The sequence below is a fragment of the Leptonychotes weddellii genome, chromosome 3 (assembly GCF_054177405.1).
Source record: "Leptonychotes weddellii isolate Sample4059 chromosome 3, ASM5417740v2, whole genome shotgun sequence".
NCBI lineage: Eukaryota > Metazoa > Chordata > Mammalia > Carnivora > Phocidae > Leptonychotes > Leptonychotes weddellii.
The window spans coordinates 173902636-173912268 of record NC_138371.1 but is presented as its reverse complement, the minus strand read 5'-3'; positions in this window follow the sequence as shown (position 1 = coordinate 173912268).

The following is a 9633-nucleotide window of genomic DNA, read 5'->3' as shown; positions in this document are numbered from 1 at the left end:
TCCAAAGACCCAATCTCCCTCCAGGCTGTGTTTATGGAACGAAGAGCTGAATAAAGAGAATGTGGAAGCAGGTGCGTCCATTCTGGCGGATCTAGAGAAGCAGGTGGTGGTCTCTGACCTCAGAAGCGGCAAGCTCTCAGGCCCTTGCCTTGGGCATCTTCTCGGTCGGCGTCGGGTTAGCTGCCCCAGGCTTCTTCGGGCAGAAGGATGCTCATCCATGTGAAAGTTCTGTTTCTGCGGGCTTTTCTAGCACAGTATTAAGATTACCTCAAATACCCCCATTGCTCTGAGATGTGTTCTCCAAATGTGGGTGCAGTTCCTGGATTTCTTATGAGTTCGTAGAACATTTGAGCATCTCTGAAAACAATCCCAGAGAGCAAGCATCTGAGAGGCGTGGGGATTGGGGCATTTTGTTGCTGACACTTCCCCGCCTTAACGATCCGTGTGGCCTGGACCGGCCACTTGATCTCTCGGGCACTCAGGGGTGATTCTCTACCGGCAGGTGATGGCATCAGACTCTGATTCCTGAGATCCTTTCGGGGTCAGAGATTCAGGGGCTCTGCAGTGAAGCAGAGAGAGGTAACGAGGCATCGGAAGAAAACATCTGAAGCCGAAGACAGGTCAGGAGGACGGCTGTTTGTGTTAGAAACGGGGAAGGAGGAAAGAGCGGAGCTGCCGCCGGTCCTCCCAGCCGAGGCGAGGGTTTCCTGAGCCCCAGAGGCACTATGCAGAGTACCCTGCGGGAAACAGACTTTATCTGAAATCTGGTGCTTTATCTTATAACAGGAATGGTATATTCTATGGCATAATGTATCCAGGTTTTTAAAATATAAAATAAAGTTTCCCCTAAGATGTTTCAGAAAGCTTACCGTTATGGCACCGAGCGCCCTACGCCCTGTTACCGACCACTATGGTTTGAGGGTTTTGTAGTTTCCTGCTGAAGAGAAGTACAGCTTGAAGAGAAATGATGTGTTCCCGTCCCCCTTCCTTTGGGGTTTACCAATGGCTGGTGTTTGGAAACACTGTTATAAATTGGTAATCGAGGCCAAATACTGGAGCAACTGTTACCAGGTGAACGCTTTGTGCAGTTTTGTCTGTGAGTTTATGTGTAATGAGATTCTTGGAAGATGTATAATCACGAGGAAATCTATTGATCCTCAATCTCTCAGCATTGCCAGTGGCCTCAGGGAATCTTATTAAGTTGGCTTGTATTTTTTTTTTTTTTAATGCTGCCAGAGGCAACGATTGTTTTTGCACACAGAACTTGGAAGTGTCTTTTACTAGATGACAATATCAGAAACCAGGATTCTCTGGGGCTCCTTCGATTTTCTTCATAAACCCCTGTCACCTGGGCTCCCACGTGTTATCTGGGCCACGGCCCCAGCTCTCCCCTTTGCCGGAAGACCCAGGGCCTTGGAGTCCTGCCAGGGGTTCCTCCCGCACAAGGCACCCCTCTGTCCCCTTGTGCAGAGACAGAAGTGACGATGGGCCAGGTCCTCTTTGGCATAGGCCCCAGGTCAGAGACGAGGGAGCTTCTTGGCTACTGAGCACACTGCAGGAAAAATCAATTAGTGCTTGTAATAAAAGGCTACTTCCTTTTGTTTGCCTTTTTTATAAAGCAAATTAAGTGTTTTAGTCATCATAAATTTAAATTAAGAATAGGGATCCAAGATCAAGCAAAAATTAATAAAAATATACGGTAGTTATATAATACGATCAGATAAAAGGAAAAGGTCAAGTGTACAAAATGAGAAATGGAGGCAGACGGAAGTATGGGAGCTCAGACAGGGGGACAAGCAGAGGCAAAGAAGCATCCGAGCTGACGGGCTTACAGATACCTCCTCGCCCTCAGACGCTCCGTCAGTGGGGCCCATAACAGCCCGTCACCCCATCTTCTGTCTTCTGGGATGCTGGCAACAGGGACTTTTAAGGTCAGGCTGCTTTTTCACAATTCGAGACGTCCCTGTTGGCACCTGCCCCCTGTCTTGGAAGGCGGGTTCAGTCCATCAGCGGAGTTTCCACCGCTGCCTTAGGGGGTCGGGGGAAGAACGAGCAGAAAAGCTACAGAGCTAGGAGTCAGTAACGTCTGGGGCATCAGCCGAGGGTAAGCGATGACTCCGGAGCACGTTCTGCAGGTGAAAGACTCACATTATTACGGAAATACAGATTTGAAGAGAGAAAAACATACAAGCATGTGGATGCTCACATTCGGGGTGTACGTGGGGAACGGTGAGCCTCGCTACAGCATCAGGCCAGCCGGGTCTCCTGGAGCGCGATCCTCTGAGGCTGCCCCCTCATGGCCATGCCGTGCTGGGGGTCCCCGCGCCGCAGTCCCTCCAGCTCACAGGGCCCCGGGTCAAGGCAAAGCTTCAGACCTTTCTGCAGCTCACCCCCAGGCGGCGGTGGAGGGTTTCATGTCAGAGGCCCCCAGACCTCGTACCTAGTTCACGTTGCTTCTGTGGTGCCTTGGATGTGCTTGGCGAACAGCAACAAATGTCTCCTTTGCAGGCTCAAATTCTTCCCTTTACGGTCCTTCTGGCAAATGGCTTTTCCCATGCACACCCCAGCACGATTTCACCCTGAAATCCTGCAGCAATCGGTCTCACCTCTAGACAGTGACGCGCACCAGCCCCTTCTCTAGAGCGGCAGATTCCTGGGGCCAAGGAGCCCAGCTTGTGGGGTCAGGGAGCACGGACTTGCATCTCTGCTCAGACATTCGTTAGCTGGTGGCCTTGGGCTGATAGCATGGGCTCAGCCTTTCCATCCACGAAGCAGGATTATCCTGCCTACCTTTGAGACAGCAACTGGGCACCCGGCCTGGCAACTTCCTTCCCCACCTCCACCCCTGCCCGCATCACTTCCCTGCCCGCTCTGCTTATGCGCCCTTCTGGGGTTCTAGCTGCAGCTATTATAACCAGGGCACATCTTTGGGACGGGCCCCACGGGGGAGGGTCCCCTGGCAGTGTTCCTAGAGAAGGAGGCCTCTCCGCCCCTCACTTAGGATCTGTCTTTGGCTGACTCTAGGCTGGAACTGAAGGGGAAGGAGACCCCAGGAAGGTAGTCTGGCTCTTCCTCAGAGGTGTGGATGGGGCGTGGGGAGGTCCGGAAGCAGCCATCTGGCCCAGGGCTGATGGGGCCAGTGAGATCATGCAAGGTGCTGACGTCCTTTGGTTATAACGTGCCTGAGACCCAGGCTCTTCAAATGCATCCGTGTGTGTAGAATCCTTATCACACTTTGTACGTACACACACACACACACACACACACAGAGTGTTATTTTCTATCCAAGTTAACATATGTACTTGTGTGACAAATACAAAAGGAGAAAGTTCTGAAAATCAGGTCTGCAACTCTGTGACACAGGACATTTAAAAGAGAAAACATTGTTCAGGACGTGCACAATTAAACCATAAAATATTACGATAAAAATGCGGTTAAGCACCGACCATACTTAGGAAAATAAAACAGAAAGCGCTGGGCTGCATCAGCAGGGACTAAGAAGGATCCACATTTTGCTGATTTCTCTGCAAGCCCAGGGACAGATTCCCCGGCATTCTGATACACGCTCGTCCTTTGTGTCCGGAGAAGGGGACAGTCAGGGCTGCACAGGTGTGAGCACCACCAGGTGTGCGGGGAGAACGGGCCTCGACGCCAGTGGCTGGCGTGTCCCGAGACCCCACCCGGAGGGGACAGGTTGTAGCAGGCGCGGTTCTGATTCTTCTGAGGCTTCAACTCAGCTTCTGCCATGGAAGCCCTATCAGCTATCAGCGGAGAAGAGCCTGTGTTTTGTTTTTAAAAATGCATTAGTAGGAGCACAATCTGTTATTCTCTCAAGTGTCCCGTACGTACCCATCGCGACGCAGTGGAGGGCGAGCGGCTGTTGCGAGCGCAGGGCGCCAGCTCCCAGGGCTGAGCCTCGCCCCCCCGCATGTCCTTGAGCCCTCGGTCCCGGCAGAGTGCGGTCAGCCTGCTTACCCCGTCTCAGCCCCGGGAGTTCTTGCTCCACACGTGAGTCCGCCGTGTCTCTTTGCTGGCTGCTTCATGTGCAAAGCATGTCAAGTTCCTAGGTCACTCTTTTTAAGATGGATTACTGTCTAGTTCTTAAAGAGTTGGCCCTCCCTACCGTTCAGACGTGTCCCAGTCCCCTTTGCAGCTGGGAGGCAGGGCCACTGCGCGCTGGAGGCTCCCCTCCCGACCAGGCAGGTGCAAAGGGCCCAGGGAAGGGTCTGCCGATGGGGGTTTGTGAAGGACCAGGATTGAATGGGAAAGCCTAGGAGGTGGGGAGGGCCCCCTGGGGAAGCTCGCTTTCCCCACGACCTGGCTAGCATCTGGGCATCGGGGAATTTAGGGCTTCAAGCCCAGACCCTGGGCACTTCCCAAAGGTTTGCTTGAATCTCTGGGGCTTAGAGAGAGCCAGTGCTTTTGGATTTGCTTCCTATCAGCCTTGGAAATAATAACAGCTGTTAAAGCATGCCAGAGGCCAGGAGCCACAGAATGAAGAGTGGTTGACAGCCCCTGGACTAAATCGCCCTGTCAGACGGATGTGAATCCTACCTGAGTCCATGTGAAGATTAGACCCTGATCTCGTGGCTTTTCTGCATGGACGGTTGGGATGGGCCTGGGTTTTTCCACACCATTTATTCTTCCCCACGATAGTTTTGGGGTTGGACTTGGCTTTTGGAATTGAGTTGTCAAGGATGAGGACAAAGGTGGGTGCCGTTGTAATCGGCATGTGTGTGAGAGGCGGGACAGAGGTTGTGCGGGGTTTTCTCTGGTATTTCAGGCAGTTCACGGGGTCCTGTTAGTGTCCCCTCTGTGTCTTTCTCATCTCTGAACAAGGAGCTCTCAAAGTTTAGTTTCCACTAAAGACTGCGAAGTCCTTAATGTTGTCAGACAATATTTTCATCAGAGTATTCTCAAGGTCCTAGAAATTTTGTACTTATCTTTACATAATCTGAGATTTTCAATCTAATATAATGAGAAGTCTCAGATACCTTCAATTTCTGTTGATATTCACAAAAATATTTTTAATATTGGGTTTCTAAAAAACAGATAAATCTGTACAATCAGCAAAAACAATATATTTTATTTGAAATATCCGTTAGAGATTTCCCTCTCATTTATGTCCCCTCTGGACGGTGTCCCCATCTTGGGGACAATCCCTTGGCTTTTTTTCTTCTCCTTTTTTTTCACTACTTCTATGGATTTATCCCATTTTTGGAAGCAGGGAGGGCAAAGAGATGGTAGATTTTACTAGGCTAAGATGGACCCTCAGAAGTTTAATGTCTTGGAAGATGAAGGGAAGGTGATTTACTTTTGGTGTCTCACGCTTAGAATGGGCGCAAAAGATACATTGTTGATTTGAACAGAAGACCCCATCTGAGATTTCTAGAACTTACTCTCAAGCCCTCATGATGTTGTGAGGGCAGTAAAAGGGAGTCTGTGTGTTCCTAAATATAACGTTAATTGAAAGAGGCGTCCACAGTCGATCACATGAATGATTTTTAAACTAGTAGTCCAAAGGACAACTATTGTGCTTTATAATTTCTTAGTTTAATTGGCAAATATCATATAAAATAAAGGAACACTTTAGGGTTGGAGAAAGATTGTTAGCTGTCTTTATAGGATGAAATAAAGCAAATAACTAGCAATTTGGGGTTGAGGAAAGGTTTGGAGAGAGGAGGCAACATTTTAGAGCAGTAAAATCACCCTTGTAAACATGTTTACCTGTCAAAAATACACGAAATCAGATACTTAACTTGAGAAATAGAAATCATGTTTTCATTCTTTTAAAAGCCTGTTGATGTAACTTGCTTGCAACTTGCTTGCTTCTGCCCAACTGATGTTCTTCGCCTGACTTCTTTGTAGAGCTCAGCTCTTGAATAGCTTAGCATCACCTGGGAGGGGCATTTCTCCATCTTCTTCTGCCTTTTGATATTTCTACTATAAGTGTTATGGTTTCTTCTTGATAAATATCATTATTTAGAAATAAAGTCAAAACAGATTTTGCGTAGTTTTCTTTTTTCAAACAAAAATATTAAGCGTTCATCTAAAAGTTGAGCGATGTCATTAATTGTAACTGCGTGGCCTGACTGGGAATTCCTCTTCATGTGTCATTAATCACTGAGCATCTGATGTTAGGGCTATGCAGAGCATGATGTACCAATAGTCTGGAATCCTGAAAATACATCAAAATAAAATTGTTAAAAATTTAAGGAAAATTGTGAGGTTTTAGAGTCCCTTAGCATTGAGGTTTTGATGGCTGCAACGTAACCATGGCATTTGCCCTCAGACTGGTTTTTTTCTGCCAATAAGTGTTCCGAAATGGAGGAACTGGCTACTTTCTCTCCTCATCAATACCCAGTTGAGATGATGGAAAAAAAAGACTTCCTCAAATGAAGAAAACCATGACAGCGCGCTAGGAAATAAGACAGAAGATCTTCAGCAGGCAAGAAACGGTGAGGGGTTCCTGCAAGAGGGAAAGCATTTGGGATCAGGCGCGGGGACCTGCGGCTCACGGCCATGCAGGAGGGTAGCACAGGCCTTCCCAGGCGATCCTCAGAGAAGTTTCAAGGTGGGGATTGAATATCGAATAACGAGGTGATTAGTTTAGAACTGCTTAGCACAGCTGGTCCATAGCCGCTCTCCTCAGCTGGGGCTGGCCCACCACTGTCTGGAGAAAGCAGACCCCGAGCCTGGGAAGGCCCAGAGACAGAGAGCAGCCCTTACAGTTAGCCCAGTCCCTGCGGAAGATAGAGAAGAGACGAGATTAAAAAAAGATAAGCAGCTCCTTCCAAGACAGAAATACAGGGAACCATCATAACCCAGAGTCACCTGGGGCTTAGGACGGCCACTGAGGATTCCCGGGGAGCTACCTTTCCATTGTCCGTCAGCAGGGCTCACCTGCCGGGATTCACAGTGAGCAGCCAGGCGCCCTGGAGGAGCAGAAACAAAACAACCACACAAGGCACACAGACCAGCTGTCTGCACTAGACCGCACAAGCCTTCCTGCAACACATGCAAACACCCCAAGGGTCACCAGCCAGCCCAAGAATTCAAGAGCTTGACAAAAAGCAGTCATGACCATCAAGCAGAACAGCCCACTGTTTTGGAGTGGAGGAAGCAGAGACACTTCACGAACAGAAAAGAACGTAAAACTTTCTAATTAATGTTTAGTGAGCAATGAGAGGATAACTCACCCCTAAAACATGAATAGTTGCTTTGAGAGAGGAGCTGTAGGACAACAAAAAAGAGGTCTTATTAAATACGATTGTTGAAATGAAAGAGGTCTGGATGGATTCAGCCAATGAGCCAACTGTGATCTGGAAAGGAATGTTAAGATTTCAGTTCATCAAACAACAGTAGGGAAACTAAGAGCTATGTTTTTTTTTTTTTTTTTTTTTTTTTTTAAGATTTTATTTATTTATTTGACAGAGAGAGACAGCGAGAGAGGGAACACAAGCAGGGGGAGTGGGAGAGGGAGAAGCAGGCTCCTGGCTGAGCAGGGAGCCCGATGCGGGACTCGATCCCAGGACCCCGGGACCATGACCTGAGCCGAAGGCAGACGCTTAACCGACTGAGCCACCCAGGCGCCCGTAAGAGCTATGTTTTGAGGGGTGGGAAATAGATTCAGGACTTGAGAGAAGAGAGCGAAGTTCAGGGAAGGAAAGGGTAGGTCAAAGAGAGATAAGGGGAAAGATGTCCTTGAGCTGGAAGAGATTTCAGTTTTCAGCTGGGAACAGCTAAGAAGAATAGTTTACGAACAACGAGCCATCCTGGATGCATGACTTGTGGTTTGGAAGAGCGAGGGTGCAGAGATAAGCCTGAACGCTTATGGAGTGCTCTGAGTACACACACTGTCACCTAGGACATGACAAGGATGACAGCAACCTAGAGGTCTTACTTTTAGGGGATATTGGAAGAAAGCAAGACAGTGGCTTCTCAGTTTTCTTATTCATCCAACAAATATTTATTCAGTGTTCTCTGTGTGCCAGGTGTCTGGAAAGACAGCTCAGACCGACAATGCACAGATGGACAAGTAAAATACATCGACTATTAGATGGCGTTCAAGGCTTAAGAGGTGTTGCCTGGGGAGAGAGATGGCAGTGCAGGTAAGTGACTGGGCAGAGCCTCCCTCAGAAGCTACTTTCAAGTAAAGATCCCAAAGGATCTTTGGAAGGAAGTAGGCACGCGGCTTCTGGAGGACGAACATTCTTGGCAGAGACATCAGTAAGCCAAGAGGTCACCAAGCAGGAGCTTGTCTATCCAGCTCTGCGGCAAATGATTTTGAACTGAGAATTCCAGGCTGAGCTAATACCCAGAATAAAAATAAGAACACTCTTTTACACATGCCAACGCTGGGGGAGTTTTCCATCCTCACACGTGTATGTAAAAAGTTACGCAGTGCATCTGTGTATACACTTGAGCAACATAAAACAGTGCAGGAAAGAACATGACCTGGAATATAGGAATAGTGATGGCTTAACTTGGCTCAGGAGGAGGTGAAAGACGGTCTCAGAAACAAAAGCAAAAAAACAGCCAAACAACTAAGAACATAAATTAATTTAATGTTAGTCCCCCAAATGTTTGATGGGTGGGTCATTCCCTGGCAATGTTACGTGATGTATGATGTGATTCATGATGTACGATATGATGCATGATATGTGTATGACGTATGTATGATGTGATGCATGATGTAAACATGTGATGTATGAGGCACACATGGTGTGATGCATGGTGTGTATGATGCACACACGTGACGTATGACGTATGTATGATGTATGGTCTGATGTGTGGTGTATGTATGTTATGTGATGTATGCATGGTGTATGCATGTGATGTATGATGTCTGTATGATATATGAATGATGAATGGTGTGATGTGTGGTGTAGGTATGGTGTAATGCATGATATATGCATGATGTGTTGGATGCTACATGCATGATGTATGATGTGACGTATGATGTATGCATGTGATGTATGATGCATGTATCATGTGATGCAAGGTGCATGCATGATGTGGTGTATGATGTATTGTGATGTATGAAGCAATGCATGATTTTTGCATGATGTGTGATGTGATATATGGTGTATGTATGATGTGGTTTATGATGTATGCATGTAATGTATGATGGATGTATGGTGTGATGCCTGGTGCATTATGATGTACAATGTGATGTGATGTATTTATGATGTATGGTGTGATGCATGATTGATGTAGGATATTTGTATGATGTATACATGTGATATATGATGCATTCACATGATGTATGATGTGATGAATGATGACATTTCTGGCTCAAGAGTTTGACTGCACCATTCATTTCTGCAGTGGCAATATTTCTATAATCCTAATATTATAAATGCTGTATTTTAGTTTTAAGACAGCCCTTTAGATAAAGTGCGGATGATTTATTGAGGGTTACAGAGTAGAATGTAATTGTTATACAGTAATATAAACCTAATTTGACATCAAAAGTGTGATTCAGTTGACATTGCCTAAAGCAATGTAGTTAAATGTGTAGTTTAAAAAATTATAATAGAGAGCACTGGAGAAATGGAAGACAAAAATGTGTACTTTTTAAAAACCACATGAATGCATTATTTTCATAATTAAATAAAAATGAATTAATAT